Source organism: Schistocerca serialis, chromosome 7, assembly GCF_023864345.2.
Source record: "Schistocerca serialis cubense isolate TAMUIC-IGC-003099 chromosome 7, iqSchSeri2.2, whole genome shotgun sequence".
Taxonomy (NCBI): Eukaryota; Metazoa; Arthropoda; class Insecta; order Orthoptera; family Acrididae; genus Schistocerca; species Schistocerca serialis.
In genome coordinates this window covers 179,739,641-179,759,157 of record NC_064644.1, presented here as the reverse complement: position 1 = coordinate 179,759,157, position 19,517 = coordinate 179,739,641, and the positions used below count along the sequence as shown (strand labels likewise).

Sequence of the window (19,517 nt, the reverse complement as noted above, 5' to 3'; positions counted from 1 at the left end):
CTGCGAATTACTACAATTACAAGGAATCCTAAATAGGCAGTTCAGTGGTAATGTTCTACTGTCGGTTCCGTTTAACTGCAGTCGAGCTAAAACGTATCAGTAACTAAAGGAAACTTTATCTATATTTATACAAAAATGAAGAAGATTGTAAACTGTAAAGCGGAAGGGATATTAATACGTGTCCGAGAAAGGGGCCATTTGGGTATGCTCTTTGTGCCCAGGGCGTTGACAGCAAGGGTTCCATATGGCGGTGCGCTGCACCTATATGTACGAGTAAATACGGCCAGAGAGGCAGTGAAAATACACTTCCTACGGAGATATCAATCTGTTTGCGTCAGTCAAACGCCTGCGTCGTAAGGCCTCGGGTGACGTCAGAGATGGGCGTACTTGACTTTGTTTTCCGTAAAAGTGGGAAAGACGGTACACCGTCATGGATCGCTGAGATTTCATGGAAGTTACTGTTTGTCCGCCGCCACCCGATGTTGACAAAACTGTGTGGCAAGTGGAGAGATTATTTTCACTTTTAAGGCGAGCAACTAACTTTTTGTAATAGAAGTCAGGGCGATAGACCATTTTACTTGGAACTTCCTGTAGTGGCGGCTTCTGAACTGTTAATAGTGCTGTTTCGACGGGGATGCTACTATTATTATTTTTATTGTTAGGGATATTATTATATTTTGTGCGTGTGGACTTTTAAACAATATAACAATCAGTTACAAATTAAAGCTTTTATTCCTAGTCATAGTTCCTGATCCCACCGAGTAAATAGCAAGTAATACGTAACATTTTCTTTTAGAGAGCACAAAGAGTAATATGGACTTTCACACTGCAAATTATGATGAGTATGTTCCCATCGCTTTCTGGCTGACCGCACTAATAGTTTTCAGGCTCTGGTAAACAGAGAAGGTAGATGTAAACCGCGCACAGACAGTTTAAGTGTCATGTAACAGAGCACCGACAATTTTGATTATTTACCTCGCTCCCCATAACGTCGTACACAAGTAGCAGAAGGCAAGAGTCCAATGTCGAATTACAGATGAAGTGTGTTATATGCACCAAATAGTTACAGTCGACGTAGTTACTATTAAATAGTAAGTGGTAGGGTTCGTGCACTTAACTTAGAATCCACTTAGCAACTAATAAATACATGAAACCCTCCGTTGCCAAATTTACCTTTATTGTAATTTTAATTAACGTGGAAGCCATAAAAACAGTTAACACGGAGGCAAAATGTACGCACCTAAAAGCTACTTAAAAAAGGAATAAAATCACTTAAATTTGTTTCCACAAGAGGAGAATACAACGTCTCAATTCGGACCTCGCTAACACTTATATTTTACTGACATTAAATATAACAAGATAAATAATCATACATGTGACGAGAACAAATGAATAACACTATCAATCTTTACAGATGATAATACGACTATATTCACGAAGGTTCGCACCCAGGCAAGAGAGATACTTCAACATATAAGGTGATTACAGTAAGCCCTAATTCCACTCGACAAACGTAGTAACTATATAAGCGAGACAAATGGACTGAAGGAATATAGCCGGATGTACCGTAGTAAAAAGGGCCACTATCAACCCCGTCGGGACGCTATCCCCGTGAACATGTCAGTTTCAGCTACCTGCAACACACACAGAGTCATTTATAGCTTTTTTTAAAACAATTAACATGAAAAGGCACAACGCGTAACACACTAACAAAATATAAACGACTATTTCACAGAACTAGCTCCTCTTTAGACATAACAAACAGCAGAATATTAATAATACCTAAAATACTTCTAACCTATAACAAACTAAGGTACCACGTAATAGAATATCGTCTTGAGCTCATAGAAGACTCAGTTTGACTTGCCTGTTTATAGGTCTTACACCTCAACAGTGTCAGCTTCAGCAAACCCGCTAATACAAAACTCGAAATATGACAGGAATAATGATTGAAGCCACTGACAATACTAGGCTGCCACATAGAGGAGACAATATTAATTTACAGCGGCACACAACCGACCTTACATCTCCAATTTAGTATAATCAGAATAAACAATTTGTGTATAATAATTACTTACAGTACCATGACAACCTCTGAATAACACTTATTACCCAAGGTAGGTGCTGGTATCGAAAGCCACCTTTAGTAATACAGAGAGTGAGTGTATTCACTTATTGGAAGGGTTTCAACTTTACATCCCTTTCCACATACCTCTCTGTTTACACAATTCTATAACTTCTGCAACTAAAGAAGGGCATATAAATGCACATATAACTGACACAGATTTCAGCAGAATAAAACAGTATCGCAAATGGCTTCATTTGCTTTACACGTGAGATGTCTTCCCCATCCAGTAATTCCGAAATATATTCAACAACGCGTGAGAGGAAGACGTCGCCGTGGTTATCAGCTGTTTACTTCACATAATTTCCTGCACAGCCACAAGGCAGACGAAGCGTTTTCACATGCAACAGCGACAGCGGCGAGCACCACACATTTCCTCCGTCACGCCATAGACACATCTCAATTTCAATGGCCAGTAACAAGAACCTATACAAGCCCTCGCAGCAGAGAAGTTCCAAAACAAAACGGTGCACCAACGCGATACCAAACCCGAGGTCCCATCAAGTTACTGCCGGGATCTCTCGCTGACCCTGCCCATAGCGTACAGGTATCGTACCACAGGCGTTAACAAGCCACCTCCGACCCTGCGAATATCCACTCCGCTGTCTCTTTTCTCTCTCCGTTAACCACCCGACCACCGGCCTCAATCGTGGAAAGCAAAGATTGTGACCCTATAATCGATGGCAGCGATGCCATTCTAAGTGCTAGAACACTGGCACCAGCCGCGCCACGGCTCAGTAAGTAGTACTGAAACGGCAAGAAAGAGCACATAGAAGAATGGTAGCAAAGTTTAAACAAATTCGACAGAAATATCTTCGGATATTTCTGTCAATCAGAATCCCTAACAGTCACATCATTAATGCTCTAAGCAATTGTCAAAAGAAAATTTCTAGTTTGAAAGTAGACGTATGGATATGAGGGACATGAGCTAACAAAGTATGTGTATGACAGTGAAAGTCTTACATTGAGGCGTTGGGCCGGGTTGTTTGGAGGAAACAGACCAAACAGCGAGGTCATCCGTCTCATCGGATTGGGGAAGGACGGGCAAGGAAATCGGCCGCGCCCTTTCAAAGGAACCATCCCGGCATTTGCCTGGAGCGATTTAGGGAAATCGCGGAAAACTTAAATCAGGATGACCGGACGCGGGATTGAACCGTCGTGCTTCCGAATGCGAGTCCACTGTGCTAACCGCTACGCCACCTCGCTCGGTTACAATGAGGCTTTGGTGACACACATTTTTACAGTCTCCGCGTTAAACTAGGTGATTCATATTTTGCTAATTTTCCCAACTGTAGTGTGTGAAACATCTGAAATTCACGTTATGATTGACACAAACTTTGTAATTTCACTGCAGTTCCTTGAGAACATGACTGGACCCGTTTCAGATTTAATACACATCTTTCTATCTTCTTCTGTCTATCTTCATCAATCATCATCATCAATCATTTATCAATGTATGTATAAACTGAAGTCTCCTTGCAGCGATACTGATCCGGTTTTCGTAGTCTCTTCCTTAGCGCACCCTCGATCACGTTGAAGCTGCAAGTCTAAATGAGTGTGGGATGGTGTTTGCTCAAAAATGTTCACGACACCACCATTTAGATTGCATTAATACAAACATTTATTCTTCACAAAATTTGATTATTAGTAACAGTATCCAATTTGTCAACTACGAAAATATAATAGCGCACTGGACCTGATTAGCACCTACTGTACCTGAAAGTCACAGTCTAATGGCGAAGATAATTATGTCTTTCAATGTGGCACAAAACGAAGTCCACAGTTCGCAATCAATACTGTCTTGCGAAAGCTTACAAAAGAAGAATACGATTCTGTAATTCAGTTAACCCAGTCCATAATGAGTATCACCATGTCCAAACGTCACTCGTTTCGATGACAATAACTTTCTACACCACTTGTTGATCAAAGCACAGTTTAGTTGAAACGTTCCTTAATCTGAGGTAGTGCAATCACTCGTAAAGCTTTAAACATTAATAATAATGAGTTTCATCGTTGTCGGTGTGCGTATTCTCGCATACAGAACGTGCGTGGCTGTGGCGTGAGCGAACACCGAGAGTGCAACCGACATTATATGACCAATACATTTTGCCCCTCTCTTTGGTATTCCTGTGACAATGTTTCACAAGGTCGATACCTCGTAAAGAGCAACAGATCGAACACAGCATCAGCGGTCTTGTGATTTATGTATATTAACATGTAATTTGAACGTGTTATGTAAACTGATGTTATTATTTTGAGCTGTAATATTATTCGCACGGTACCTGTGAGTATTGTCTAAGTAATTCTGGAAGCTTAGGCCCAGTAGAAAAAATTGTCTCTGTAAAAGTTTTGACGATCGAAAAGGAGACGATAGATGAGCAGTTGTTCAAGGAGGGTTGTGGGATGTCTAAGACGGGAAGTCGGGAGTATGCAGCAATTTTCGGAAAAGTTCTTTGGATTGTGAAAAGAAGAGTTGTTTCAATAGTGTGGAAATAAGGAACGGTTTGGACATTTTTATTTTACAGTGATTTACACTGAGCAGCCAACCAAGATAAATTCTTGTGACATATAAGCTGGAATAAAGACTGTGCTCTTTGATTTGATTTGATTTTACCAGGCAAGCAAACACAACATTGGTCAAGCCCGCTACTGCCCGCACCGAAACAGAGTTTATTGTTCGGTATCATTCCCTGTGTTTCTAGTAAAGCCAACCAATGCCCCTGAACAGTGCAAGAAGATCCTTTACCTGTGCTTTGGTAGACACAGTTTCTTCAGGTCTGGCTGATCCAAATATTCTGTGTCTTTTAATCTCCAATGCCTCGCATTCGAATATCAAATGTGATGCGGTTTCCTCGCCCACACCACGCATCCTATATTTGGGGTCTTCTTCTGTTATCCCCATTGTATGTAGGTGTTTTTTTGAAATTCCCATGGTCTGCCAATAGTCCTACCATGAGTTTCATTCCTCTCCTGTTCAAGCCCAGGATTGAGAGACTTCTCTTAGAATATGGCTTCGGCATCAATACCTTGCCAGGTTTTTGGTTTTTGACCTTAGCCCAATATTCTACATGTTGTTTCCTTGTCCAATCTCGTAGTTTTATTTTGATCATCGCCTTGGTGATTGTTAGGACAGGTTCTCGCTCAATAAATGGTGTTATCGCTGCCATACTGGCCAACCTATCGGCTTGCTCATTACCACTAATCCCTGAGTGACCAGGGACCCACAATAGGTTTATCCTATTGCTTTTCCCTAGCTCCACAAGGACTTTGTGGTATTCTGCCACGATCTTTGATCTTGTTGCAGAAGCTGCCAGTGCTTTCAGGGCTGCTTGGCTGTCTGAATAAATTAAAATGCTACAACCTACGTAGCAACTCCGCAAATTCTCCTCCATTCACACCCTGACAACAGGATGTAAGACAGGGATGTAATCTTCACCCCTACTGTACAGTCTGTACATCGAAGAAGCAATGATGGAAAGAAAAGAAAGGTTCAGGAGTGGAATTAAAATTCAAGGTGAAAGGATATCAGTGATACGGTTCGCTGATGACATTGCTATTCTAAGTCAAAGTGAAGAAGACTTACAGATCTGCTGAATGGAATGGACAGTCTAATAAGTACAGAACATGGATTGACAGTAAATCAAAGAAAGACGAAAGAAATGAGAAGTAGTAGAAATGAGAACAGCGAGAAACTTAACACCAAGATTGATGGTAACGAAGTAAATGAAATTAAGGAATTCTGCTGTATAGGCAGCAAAGACATTCGTGGCCAAGAGAAGTCTTCTAATATCAAACACAGGCCTTTATTTCAGGAAAAAATTTTCGGAGGAGGTACGTTTGGAGCACTGCATTGTATGGTACTGAAACATGGACTGTGGAAAAACCGGAACAAAAGAGAATCGAAGCATTTGAGATGTGATGCTACAGACGAATGTTGAAAATTAGGTGGACTGATAAGGTAAGAAATGAGGAGGTTCTATATGGAATCGGAGAGGAAAGGAATATGTGGAAAATACTGACAAGGAGGAGGGACAGGATTGTAGGACATCAGTTAAAACATCAGGGAATGACTTCCATGGGACTAGAGGGAGCTGTAGAGGGCAAAAACTGTAGAGGAATACAGATATTGGAATACTTCCAGCAAATAATTGAGGACGTAAGTTGCAGGTGCTTCTCTGAGATGAAGAGGTTGGCACAAGAGAGGAATTCATGGCAGGCTGCATCAAACCAGTCAGAAGACTGATGACCCAAAAAAAGTGTGTGTGTGTGTATGTGTGTGTGTGTGTGTGTGTGTGTGTGTATGTGTGTGTGTGTGTGTGTGTGTGTGTATGTGTGTGTGTGTGTGTGTGTGCATATCTATATACTGATCAGCCAGAACATTATGACCACCTACGTAATAGCCTGTTGGCACAGAAAACAGCGGCGAAGCGTCGTGGCATCCAAGTAATGACACCTTGATAGGTCACTGGAGGGAGTCAGCACCACATCCGCACATACAAGTCACCTAATTACCGTGAATTCCGCGAAGGGGAGCATTGATCTCCGACGTCACGTTCAGTCACATCCCAGGTGTGTTCGGCTGGGTTCAGAACTGGCGAATTGGGGCGCAAGCATATCAATTGGAACCCACCTCTGTGTCCATCGAACTACTCCATCACACTCCCGGCCTTGTAACATGACGTATTATCTTGCTGAAAAATGCCACTACTGTTGGGAAACATGATCCTCATGAAGAGGTATAGATGGTCTGCAACCAGTGTTCGATACTCTTGGCAGTCATGATACCTCGCACGGGCTATGCTGGACCCGTAGGTGCTCATGTGAATGTTCTCCAGACGATAATGGAGCTCCGTCAGCTTGTCTATGTCCAGTCATAAGGTGTCAAGGAGCTTTTCGTCTGGAAGGCGACGATTCGCGCCCTCTCATTGGCATGATGAAGAAGGTATCAGGATTCGGAGGCCCAGCGTTAGCAGTGTTTGGCGCACTGGGTGTTCAGACACTCTTGTACTTTGTCCAGCACTAAAGTCTGATGTTATTTCCGTTACAGTTCTCGAGCTGTCCTGTTTTACCCGTCTGCGCAGACTACAACATCCGACATCTATAATGAGGGGTGGGTGCCCAACACCACGACATTTGGACGTGGTTTCGGCTTGGTTTCGCCACCTGTTGAAGACACTCACCATAGCACTCCTCAAACCCCCGACAAGTCGTGCAGTTTCCGAAATGCTCGTGCCAAACCTCTGGGCCAATACAACCTGCCTCGGTGAAACTCAAATAGATCACGCTCCTTCCCTATCCTGCAAACCGGACAGTAGACACTGATATTGAATCCATTGTGCGTGTGTCTGACTAGCAGCCTAGCCAGGTGCCGCTGCTATCACCTGGACGGGTTTATATCGATAGCAGGTCGGTGGTCATAATGTTCTGGCTGATCAGTGTACGTAAAAGGAAACTATTGTTAGCTAAAGTCTCGAAAAGTTCTTTATCGATTGACTTCAGTGCTATGCTAAGAAACGTCCAGATGGACAAAGGCTGTAAATTTTTTTAAAAATATACATGGTCTGTGAATATACACTGGCGAACAAAATCGCAACACCAAAAGATAACTAAATAGAGTAATGAAATTTCGGGAATACATTTGTCTAAGTGACATATTTAAATAATAAAAATTGCAGTACCCGTGTGGAGTTTGCTGGTCTACCATCGGGCGCCTCCCCAGGTGGCGGATAGGGGAATACTCACTAGATATGGTGGGTACCGGGGAAATAAAATACCCGGGGTGGACCAAAACTAGCAACTGCTGCCTTATAGTATGATATTGGCTTATCAAAGGCTAAAGGAAGAAAACCTTGAGTAAAAATTACCTGGTCCTCCGGGTTGGGGGTTGTGCAGTGGGCCAGCTCCTCACTCACATAAAAACATAAAAATGCTAAAAAACCTAATAATATGCCTCGGAAAAATTGGAACTTTGGACGGCGAACTGGCAATGGGAAACGGAAAATTATGTTTGGATGCTGGAATGTGCAAGGTATTTCCACTAAAATAAATTTACTCCCTGCAGAACTTGACATGTTCAACATCGATATTGTCGTACTCTCTGAAACAAAGAAGAAAGACCAAGGAGAAGAAGAACTGGATAATTATATACATATCTGGAGTGGGGTATCAAAAGCAGTAAGAGCCAAAGCAGGAGTCTCCATTATGATAAAGAAATCATGGAAAGAAAGAATCACAAATTGGACATTCATCAATCAACGTATTATAACTGTTGAAATGACATTATTTGCTAGGGAAGTTGTGATTATTGGCGTATATGCACCCACGAACGACACAAAAGATAAGGAGAAAGATATATTTTGGGACACCCTCAGGGAGACTATTGAAAAAATCCCAAGAAGAAAGGAACTGATTATCATGGGAGATCTGAATGGAAGGGTAGGAATTAGAGAATCTTGTACAATAGTAGGAAAACACGGGGAGGACGAATATAATGACAATGGGGAACGATTGATTGCAATTTGTGAACAATTTGATCTAAAAATTACCAACACATTTTTCAAACATAAGGACATTCATAAATATACTTGGCAACAGAGCACCGAAGAACTTCGTTCTATAATATATTATATTATCATTAGGCAAACAAGTAGTTTCAAAGCAGTAGATGTCAGATCTTATAGAGGAGCCCAGTGTGGATCAGACCACTATCTAGTTAAAATGAAGTCTTTCTGGCCATGGAAGAATGCACGGAGTGATACAAGTAACATAAATAAAACGAACCAGACTGAGAAAGATGTACATTTACCTTTTAATATTGACAGCCTACAAGACGAAAGTATCAGAACACTCTTTGCGGCCAGGATGGAAAGGAAACTGGTTGAATCATTTGAAGGAAGTACAGAGGAAATATATGACTATATAAAAGCTAATGTGAAAATCATAGCAACAGAGGTGTTGCGTAAAAAAGATAGCAACCACAACCGTGCAGGAGAGTGGTGGTCAGAGGAACTAGAGGTCCTTGTTAGAGAAAAACGAAATGCGTTCCTTCAGTGGTTGTATGATAAATCAGAAGAAACAAGGTCAATATACAAGGAAAAGAAGAATGAAGTGATGAAAAAAATAAGGATGGCAAAAAATGAAGCATGGGAAAGAACATGTGCCAAGGTGAATAGCAAATTAGGATTTGGGAGAGCAAATGAAGCTTGGTCAGTATTGAAAGGGCTTCGACAGGATACAAAAAGCAAAACTAATCTCCAACTGATAACATAAAAGGAATGGGAAGAGTATTTCCAAAAATTAATAAATGAGGACAGAGAAGAATATCTAGAAGAAGGAACAGGGGAAGATAAAGGACATGAAGATGATGAGTTCCAGATTTAAAAAATGAAGTACTTCAGGCGTTGAGAACAGGAAAGAATGGTAAATCACCGGGACCAGGCAATATCAATCTGGAGTGTCTGAAATATGGTGGTGACAAAATTGTGAAACTGATAACACAGCTCTTCAACAAAATGATACATGGAGATTCAATACCCAATGAGATGAAGCTATGTTACATTAATACAATATTTAAGAAAGGGGATCGCAAAATTTGTTCAAACTGTCGAGGAATTTCTGTTACAAACACATTAATGAGAATTTTTGCGAAAGTAATTCAAAACAAACTGGAAAAAAATTTTAGAACCCAAGAAGAACAATGTGGATTCACGGCTGGGAGATCATGTGTAGACCATATTTTCACATTACGACAGATTTTGGAAAAACATAGGGAAAAATCAAAAAATTTAGGATTAATTTTCGTAGATCTAGAAAAAGCGTATGATACTGTTCCAAGAAAATTACTTTGGAGAGCACTACATATGGCAAACATAAACCCTTCCTTGATTAAAATAATACAACAGATGTATAAAGATAACATTTGCCAAGTGAAAGTTGGTAATAAACTTTCACAGAAATTTAGAACAAGCAAAGGCCTTTTACAGGGCTGTCCCATGTCACCATCATTATTTAAAATCTATATAGATATTAGCCTTAGAACATGGTCTCGTAAATGTAATAGTATGGGATTAGAAATAAGAGATGGAGTTTACCTACATCATTTATTATTTGCTGATGATCAAGTAGTCGTAGCACAAAATGGGGAGGATGCTAATCAACTAGCAGTAGCATACAAAACTTGGGGTTTGAAGATTAATTACCAAAAAACAGAATACTTGACTAATGATTTAGATGAGCTATACATTGAAGGAAAGAAAATCAAAAAGATAAACACTTTCTGTTATTTGGGATCCATTTTAGAAATCGAGGGAAAATCAGAGTCAGAAATCAATAAAAGAATTAGTAGCGGACGGAGGGTCATTCGGATGCTTAACTCAGTCTTATGGAGCAGGAATGTAATGAGCAGAACTAAAAAATTAATATACAAATCCATATTAGAGAGTGTGGTTGTGTATGGAACGGAGACCTGGACAATTAACATGAAGCACATTAAAAAATTACAAGCTCTAGTGATGGACTTTTGGAGAAGATCGGCAAGAATCTCCAGGAATGAAAAGATAAGGAACACCGAAGTAATAAGGAGAATGGAAATAAAAGAAAGAATATATGACGTAATGGATAGGAAGAAATTACAGTGGTACGGGCATGTACGACGAATGGAGGAAGCCAGAATACCAAAATTGATACTGGAGTGGGAACCGGAGGGGAGAAGAAGAAGAGGACGACCTGTGACCACCTGGCTCCAAAATGTACAGCACACAATGAGGAGAATGGGCGCAAAGGAAGAGGACACGCTAGATCGAAACACCTGGAGAAATATTTTGAGAGGATAGTTTAAGAACATTTATTGTTTGTATTGTAATTTCCAAGTAAATTATTATGTTGGAGATAAGCCTCTGTAATGAGGAAAGGCTCAAAAATAAATAAATAAAAAATTGCAATATCACAGGTTAACGCAAGCGCGGGGAAAGCCATTGCAAATGTGAAGTGCTGGAAGGTATATAACTGGTGTAACCACCAGGATGTTGAATACAAACGTGCGGATGTCAGCTTCTGCGATGGAGTTCCGTGCCTGATGCACTCGGTCAGTTAACACCCGAGTGGTTAATGCTGGTTGTAGATGACGCTGTAATTGTCGTTCGACGATGCCCCATATGTGATCGATTGGTGATAGATCAGGTGATCGAGCAAGCCAAGGCAACATGTCGACTCTCAAGAGACCGCGTGAATTACAACAGCAGTAGGTGAGCAAGCGTTATCCAGTTGGAAGACACCCCCTGTATTGCAGTTCATGAGTGGCCTCACAGCAGGTCGATTCCCCAGACTGACGCTCAGATTTACAATCAGGGTGCGTGGAATAACCAAGAGAGTGCTCCTGCTGTCGTACGAAATCGCACCAAAGATCATATCATCAGGTGTAGATACAGTGTTTCTAGCTCACAGACAGGTTAGTTGCAGGACCTGAAATAGCCTCGTTCTAACAAACACACGCCAGTCACTGGCACCGAGGCAGAACCAGCGTTGATCAGAAAACTGACTTCCACCCTGCCCTCCAATGAGCTCTCGCTTGACACCACTCAAGCCGCAAAAGGCGGTGGTTTGGGGTCAGTAGAATGAATTCTACAGGGCATCTGGCTCAGAGCTGTCCTTGAAGTAACCGATTTGTAACAGTTCGTTGTGCGACTATAGAGCCAGCTGCTGCAGATGCAGTACGATGGGCCAGAGCGACACGTAGAACACGATGGTAGCCCCTCTCGGTGGGGCCACGTGATCACCGTTTTCAGCAACCATGTACAGTGGCAACATTTCTCCCAAGTATTTCTGCAATATCGTAGAAGGAACATCCAGCTTCTCGTAGCCGTATTACACGACCTCGTTTAAACTCAGTGAGGTGTTGGTAATGATGTCTTTGTTGCCTTGAAGGCATTCCTGACTAACATCAACTTACGACGCCCAACCTCACAGGTAACCAACGCCCGCTATTGTTACAGCATGTATTTAATGCACACCTGATTTGCTTTCTCATAGCTGCGCTACTAGTGCCGCTATTATGCTATTGGCGCTAAAGTTGAGTAGCCATCATCTTTCAGATGTAGAAACACGCCTACCAACTTTGGTTTACGTCGCACAACTCGTTCTTGGTGTTGTGATTTTTTTTTTTTTTTGCACGCAGATTCTAAGACAAAAGAACTACGCAGCACGTAAGAATAATGAAAATTGGTCACAAATTGACAGTCATACAGGTACCACCGGACGATACAAAACTGTAAACTGGAATCTCATTGACTGGAATAAAACTGTCTTGAGTGATGAGTCCCGTCTCTAATTGAGATAATGTATTTGTACAGAAAGAAAATGGAAAACAAACACATGCTTTCCCTGTGGTAAGTGGATTGTCCGACCATGATGCACAACTGATTAACTTAAAAAACCCGACAGGGTGTAGAGTTCGGAAACCATTAAGTAAAAGTGTGAGGTCGCTCAACCCGGTATCTATAGAGCACTCCAGAGAAAGCTTAAGAAATGTTAATTGTGGAGATGTATATAATGAGCCCATTGGTAATGATAAATGCAACATATTTCCTGACAAATTTATATCCCTTTTTGAACATTGTTTCCCAAAGAAAATTACTAAATATAACACCACACACTTTTCAAAGAAACCTTGCATTACTACAGGTAGTAAAGTGTATTCAGAAAGAAAAGAAACTGTATGAGACAGCAAGAACTAGTAAAGATGCAGAATCAGTTTTACACTATAAAAATTATTGTAACATACTGAGAAAGGTTGTAAGGAAATTAAGAAACATGTATGTTAGAGAAGAAATTAACAACTCCGGCAATAAAATAAAGTCAGTATGCAATGTTAGAAGGAAGACAGGAAAAGTAACCACTGGAGTGGGTAGTATTACTATTAAAGAGAATGAGACCATCCCAACCAAGAGTACGCAAGAAACTAATGTGTTTAACAACCATTTCTTAAGCTTAGGAGGAAAAATTGGTGCGATCGGGTCAAAAGAAAAAGCCAGGCAGTACATGGAAGAGTCTGTTTTTTTAAAAAAAAAATTAGATTAAGTTTCACCTAACAACCTCTTGTGAAAAAAGTAAAATTATTAAATCTTTGAAAAATAAATGTTCTGTTCGAGTAGATGACACCTCTAATAAGATACTAAAACAATGTGGAGCAATTACAGCTGAAGTTCTGCATCACATATGTAATGCATCTCTAACTCAAGGTATTTTCCTGGACAGGTTAAAATATGCCATTGTCAGGCCTCTCTACAAAAAGGGGGACACCACAGATGTCAATAATAATCGGCCAGTATCCATGCTTACAGCATTTTCAAAAATCTTCGAGAAAGTAATGTACTCAAGAGTGGTTAGCCATCTCAACAGTAATGGGATACTTAGTAAATCACAGTCCGGATTTCAAAAATGCTGTTGCACTGAGACAGCAATATACAGTTTCACTGTCCACATAATAGACTCTTTAAATAGTCAAATGTCACCAATAGGAATTTTCTGTGACATTTTCCAAAGCATTTGATTCTGTGAACCATGATATTATGTTAGAGAAATTACAATTCTATGGTATAAATGGAAAAGCATATGAATGGATTAAGTCATACCTACAGAACAGGAAGCAAAAACTTTCCTTATATGGTTCAAGTGATTTAAATAAGTTTGCCACTTCATCTAACATGGGTGAAATTACGTTAGGTGTGCTACAGGGTTCAATCATGGGTCCCCCTCTGTTCTTGATATATGTGAACAGCCTCCCTTCCTATCTGAAACAGGAAGCTGAAATGACACTGTTTGCTGATGATACAATCATCATTATTGATCCAGTAAAAGGAACTCCAACTGAAAATGATACAAATAAAGTCTTTGGAAAAGTCATTAATTGGTTTTGTGCCAATGGGCTTGTTCTAAACTTTGAAAAAACACAATACATCCAATTTTCTCTTGTAAAAAGTACAGTTCCTTCAATAAACATAACACATCAACAGCAGTCAGTAAACAGGGTACAGCATACTAAGTTTTTGGGCATACATATGGATGAGAATCTTTATTGAAAAATTCCTATTTTGGATCTTCTAAAGCGACTAGGTTCAGCAACTTTTACAATCAGAATAATTGCCAATTTTGAGGATATAGAAATTAGTAAGCTAACATACTTTGCATACTTTCACTCTCTGATGTCATATGGAATAATATTTTGCGGCAACTCAACATTTAGACAAAAAGTATTCACTGCTCAAAAGAAAGTGGTTAGAATAATGTGTGGGGTTCACAGTCATACATCTTATAGGCATCTTTTTAAAAGATTGGGAATTCTTAAAACAGCCTCACAGTACATTTACTCACGAATGAAATTTGTTCTCAACAACATGGACCAGTTTAAAAACGACAGTGACATTCATGACTATAATACCAGAAAAAAGAAAGACTTACATTAAACTTTACTCAACCTATCTTTAGCGCAGTAAGGGGTAAAATATGCTGCTATAAAAATTTTCGACAAATTGCCAGATGAAATAAAATGTCTGAGAGACAGCAGTAATACCTTCAAAAATAAATTGAAATCATATCTCCTTGACAACTCCTTCTGTACCATAGATGAATTCTTGAATAGGAATAAATAAATCTATAAATGTAGTATATACATTTTGTGCCATTTTAGGGAATGTGGTAAATAACAGAAATATTTATCTTTAACTCTGTATTGTAATATACATACATTAAAAAAAATTTGTTACGAATGTGCATTTCTTGTGCACTTGACACGTTCCACATCATAACGGCTACCGTACCGTGTGATTGACCAATGGAACACGCAACCAACTAACCAACTAACTAACTAACTGAGCGAAGACCAACGATGACGTGTCTGGAGACGGCCCGGGCAGCAGTGGAATACCAGCCGGACTGTCGCTCACCAGGCAGCACGACAACCAGGGGTGGTGGTGTGAGGCGCCATTTAATTTCATAGCAAGGTCTCTTTGGTAGTCATCTGCGGCGCTCTCCCAGCACGGTGACACGCCTGCGATATTCTACGCCGTTTGTTGCCCTTCAAGGCAAGCCATCCTGGGCTTACATTTCAACAAGATGATGCTCGCCAGCACATGTCGATAGTTTCTACTGCTTGTCTTTGTGTTTGTCAAATCCTACATCGGCTAGCAAGGTCGCCGGATGTCTCCCCAATTGCGAACGTTTGGAGCATTATGGGCAGGGCCCTGCAACCAGCTTGAGATTTTGACGATCTAACGCGCCAGTTGGACAAGATTTGGCACGGTATCCCTCACAAGAATATCCAATAACTCTATCAATCAATGCAGAGATGAATAACAGTTTGCATCAGGGTCAGAGGTGGGCCAGCGCGTTATTTACTTACTCAATTTTTGAAGTTTTTTCTGTTGATAAATCATCAATTTTTCTGAAATTTAATCCTTTTTTTCTCTGTATACGTATATCATATATATCCCACTCGTATTATTCCTTCCTGGTGTTCCTTAAAGTATGTGTTTCATAAAAGAAAATGAATAATGTTTCAGGAGCCATAACTTTGTTGTAGTGTTACATTGCTTGTTGGATTAATACTCGACCAGACAGTCTATAATCTCATCCACACTAGCGGCAGAAATAACCTCATGTAGGACAATGCGTAAACAGTTCGCTATTTTTCGGAAGTGATCCCTAAACGGAGAAAAAACTGAAATCTATCAGATGCTGAAACACGTTCTCCTTGTAGTGCAGTGAAACTGTCAGAAAAAAAGCATGTACCTTGCAAAAGGTGGGGTAGAAGATTTTACTTTTTTAACTCGTTCATATTGTTGGAAAGGTTAGAAAACCAAGTTTTGCCAACAAAATTTCTCTTGGGAAAACTTCCTGCAGTCAAAAAACTTCGAAAATTTCGGACTTTTTTCAGTCTTTTCAAAATATCTCAGTTTCATTTGCTCCTATCGCTTTGACGTCTATTTTCTTTTATAAAGAGCACAAAATTCTCTACAAATTTGATTTTTACCATTTTTTCCTAATCCCAATATCTAAGGCGCTACAGCGCGTCAAAAAATACCAATTTTTCAAATTTCGAGCAAAGTGGCAAATTACCTAATTTTTCAACACTGTTATTCCAGTTTCTATTTGTGTGGTATACACATATTACTCATCATGTTATTCATTGGAATTTACCATCTCACTATGCTGCAGGGCCAGGACAAACAGCATCATATTCAGTAACTACGAACACATTCACGTCGGATTGCGTCAAGTTTATTTGTGTTACAATATGTAATACGATTGCGTGCAGGTGCCGTACATTTTCTACAGTTGATTGACGTTAATGATCAGTTATAAGAAAAAATATGTAGGATTTGTTCTTTAGCGGACAAAAGCGTATTTATTCTTTGGCGGGCGGAAGGCAATTATCTCTAGTGATTGTTCACAGCGCGCTGACAGCTATTAGCACACAACAATAAGGGTCCTGCAGTTTGGAGTCGCTTCCATTCAGTATATGTTGTGGTACTCAAAATGAGTATGTCTGACATGAATTCGTGTTTCATTTGCGAAAAAACTGTGGTGAGTGGTGGATTCAATGTGAAAAAGAAAGGACTGAGCACACTTGTGGATTGTAGTGCTAAACGCAGGGAGTCTGCTCACACCCGTTTTTTGAAAACGCTCAGTGAAGTGATGGTGCATGAAGCATGCTACAAGAAGTACATCAATGAGAGAATGATAGCAGCTAGCCTTCGACATCCTCAGTAACCAACAGGCGTGCTACGTCGGTTGCAGGAGAAAGGTCAGTTCAAGTTCAAAGAGAAAAGCTTCTTATGTGCAAAAGGGAATTCTGATGACTTTTTAACCAAGCAGTTAAGACTGCCATATGCCAAACGAAATTTAGATGGAGGGTACCTTATCTACAAAGTGACTTGGACTCGAAATGTTTGCTTCAAGTCAATAGCCCAAAGCTATGTTTCTTACCTGCAACGTCAATTTGGATCTCAATTTGCTATAGTATTTGATGGGTATCCATGTGAGGGAGACAAATGTAGCACAAAGAGTGCTGAGAGGATCGTAGGTCCAAAAGACATTCTTCGGTTGACGTTGTGGTTGAATCAGAGATGGTGAACCAAGTCCCTCAGGACAAGTTCTTGTACAACTAACGAAACAAGATGCATTTGATCACACTTCTTAAAAAGGAATTTCTGGAGTGTAGCGTTGAAGTGCATCAGGCAAAAGAAGATGCTGACGTTATGATTGTAACATCTGTCATTTCAAGAACCAAAGGTTTTGGAAGTGTTGCCATTGTAGGAGAAGATGTTGACTTGCTTGTGCTCATGACCGGTTTGGGGCAAGGCATTGAAAACTTATTTTTCTTAAAGCCAGGAAGAGGAAATGCAGAAGAGAAGTGGTTTTCCACTGCATCTTGCAAAATTGACAGTGAATATATTCTGTTCACTCATTAAGTGCTGCAATATTGTTGCGAAAAATGAACACCTAACCTCAGCGCTTTGCACGTTCAATAAACCACATGCTACCAGTGAAGAAATAATAACAGCAACAGAACAGGTTATTATCGCATTGTATAGTGGAGGTGTCAGCGGTTCCCACACACTAGACCATTTGCGGTACCAGCTATTCGCCAAGTCTGCAACAAAAAGCAAACTGAATCTTGCACGGTTGCCACCTACACTAGATGCTGCACAACATCATTCGTTGCGGACTTACCAAAATGTCCAAAGTTGGATGGGAAACTGGAAACCTCCTGAGAAATGGGGCTGGAATCACAGTAACCACGGTCCAATACCCGCTATAATGAGCCAAGATCCAGCCCCTGAAGCACTTCTTCCCATTGTTTCATGCTCATGCAAGCTGAACTGTGGCGGAGCGTGCTCCTGTAGAAAAGCGGGTTTGAAATGTTCTTCAATTTGCAAGAAATGCATTGGGGTCAACTGTGAAAACGTGCCAAAATTTTTATATGAAGACAGTGAAAAAGATGTTATGGAGGATGTTGAGGAAACCGCTGACGAAATCAACGAACTTGCTGAGGCTGACCCGCAGTTTAAAGAAGAGGTCAATCTGGGATCAACTCTAGGTACAGACCCTGAATCCGTAACTCAAGGTATTTCTGGTGACACTGAGGAACCTGGCCCATCAAAACGTTGGAAGTGATGCTCATATCTGTCTCAAGTGCGCTAATGTGCGATATTACAAGTATTACACACCCAGAACTGTCAACATTTTTTAGTAACTGACAATGCATTTTAATTGTAATAAAGCTACTTATTTTTAATGTCAACTGCGTGGCTTTTATACACAAGAATAATTACCTACCTAATTAGGTTGCCTATTGCAGCTAATAATAATTCAGTTTCCACAGACAATTTATTTCGTGTGCGTGTGTATGTATGTGTGTGTGTGTGTGTGTGTGTGTGTGTGTGTCTATGTTTCTTAATGACGTATTTTTATATTTATAGTTTTACAAATACCAGGGCTGAGGTGGCCCATAGTGAACTTCAGGTAGTGATGTAAGAATCACAATAGTTGGGTGCCTAGCAATCCTCATGTTGCATACAGAGAAATTGAATACTTGAAAGTGAGGTGGTAAATTCCAACATATAACATGATGTATAATGTATTTATGCTACACAAACAGAAACTGAAAAAATAGTGTTCAAAAATAAGGTAACTTGCCACTATGCTCAAAATTTGAAAAATTGGTATTTTTTGAGGCGCTGTAGCGCCTTAGAAATTGGGAGTAGAAAAAAATGGCAAGAATCAAATTTGTAGAGAATTTTGTGCTCTTTAAAAAAGAAAATAGACGTTAAAGCGATGGGAGCAAATGAAACTGAGATACTTTGAAAAAACGGAAAAAGGCCGAAATTTTCCAAGTTTTTTGACTGCAGAAAGTTTTCCCAAGCGAAATTTTGTTGACAAAACTCGGTTTTCTAATATTTCCAACCATATGAACGAGTTGAAAAAATAAACTCTTCTACCCCACCTTTTGGAAGGTATTTCTGCAATTTGACTGGACTATTGGTGGTAAACGTGGGAAATATTGACAAAATTATCTTCCTGCTTCAGGAAATAAGATATAGTAAACAATGTTTACACGAAAATGGCACACGTAAAAATTTTGAAAATTGGTAGCCATCCTGCTTCCCACACCGCATAGACTAGTGCTGATAATAGTGTGTGCGCATTTATAACTGGAATATTTCGTAAAATTAAGGGAATAGAAATCATGGTTTGACCTGTATCTACACATTGGTGACTACTGTGTGCAGAACTTTTGCTGTATGTAACTAATGTTCGCGCAAAAATGACACAACTAAAAATTTTGAATGTATGTAAGAATCTGAGTTTCCGCTGAGCATTACAGAAGGTGCTGATA

The 19,517-nt window shown here is 40.1% G+C and overlaps 1 long non-coding RNA gene across 1 annotated transcript in view; it reads right to left on the bottom strand.

Moving 5' to 3' along the window:
• Positions 1-1,447: 1,447 nt before the first annotated feature.
• LOC126412115 (uncharacterized) overlaps positions 1,448-19,517 on the bottom strand; it is a 38,835-nt gene continuing 20,765 nt past the window's right edge. Inside the window, exon 3 of the long non-coding RNA XR_007575232.1 lies at positions 1,448-1,634. This is a non-coding gene — a long non-coding RNA (uncharacterized LOC126412115). The remainder of the gene's footprint in view (positions 1,635-19,517) is intronic.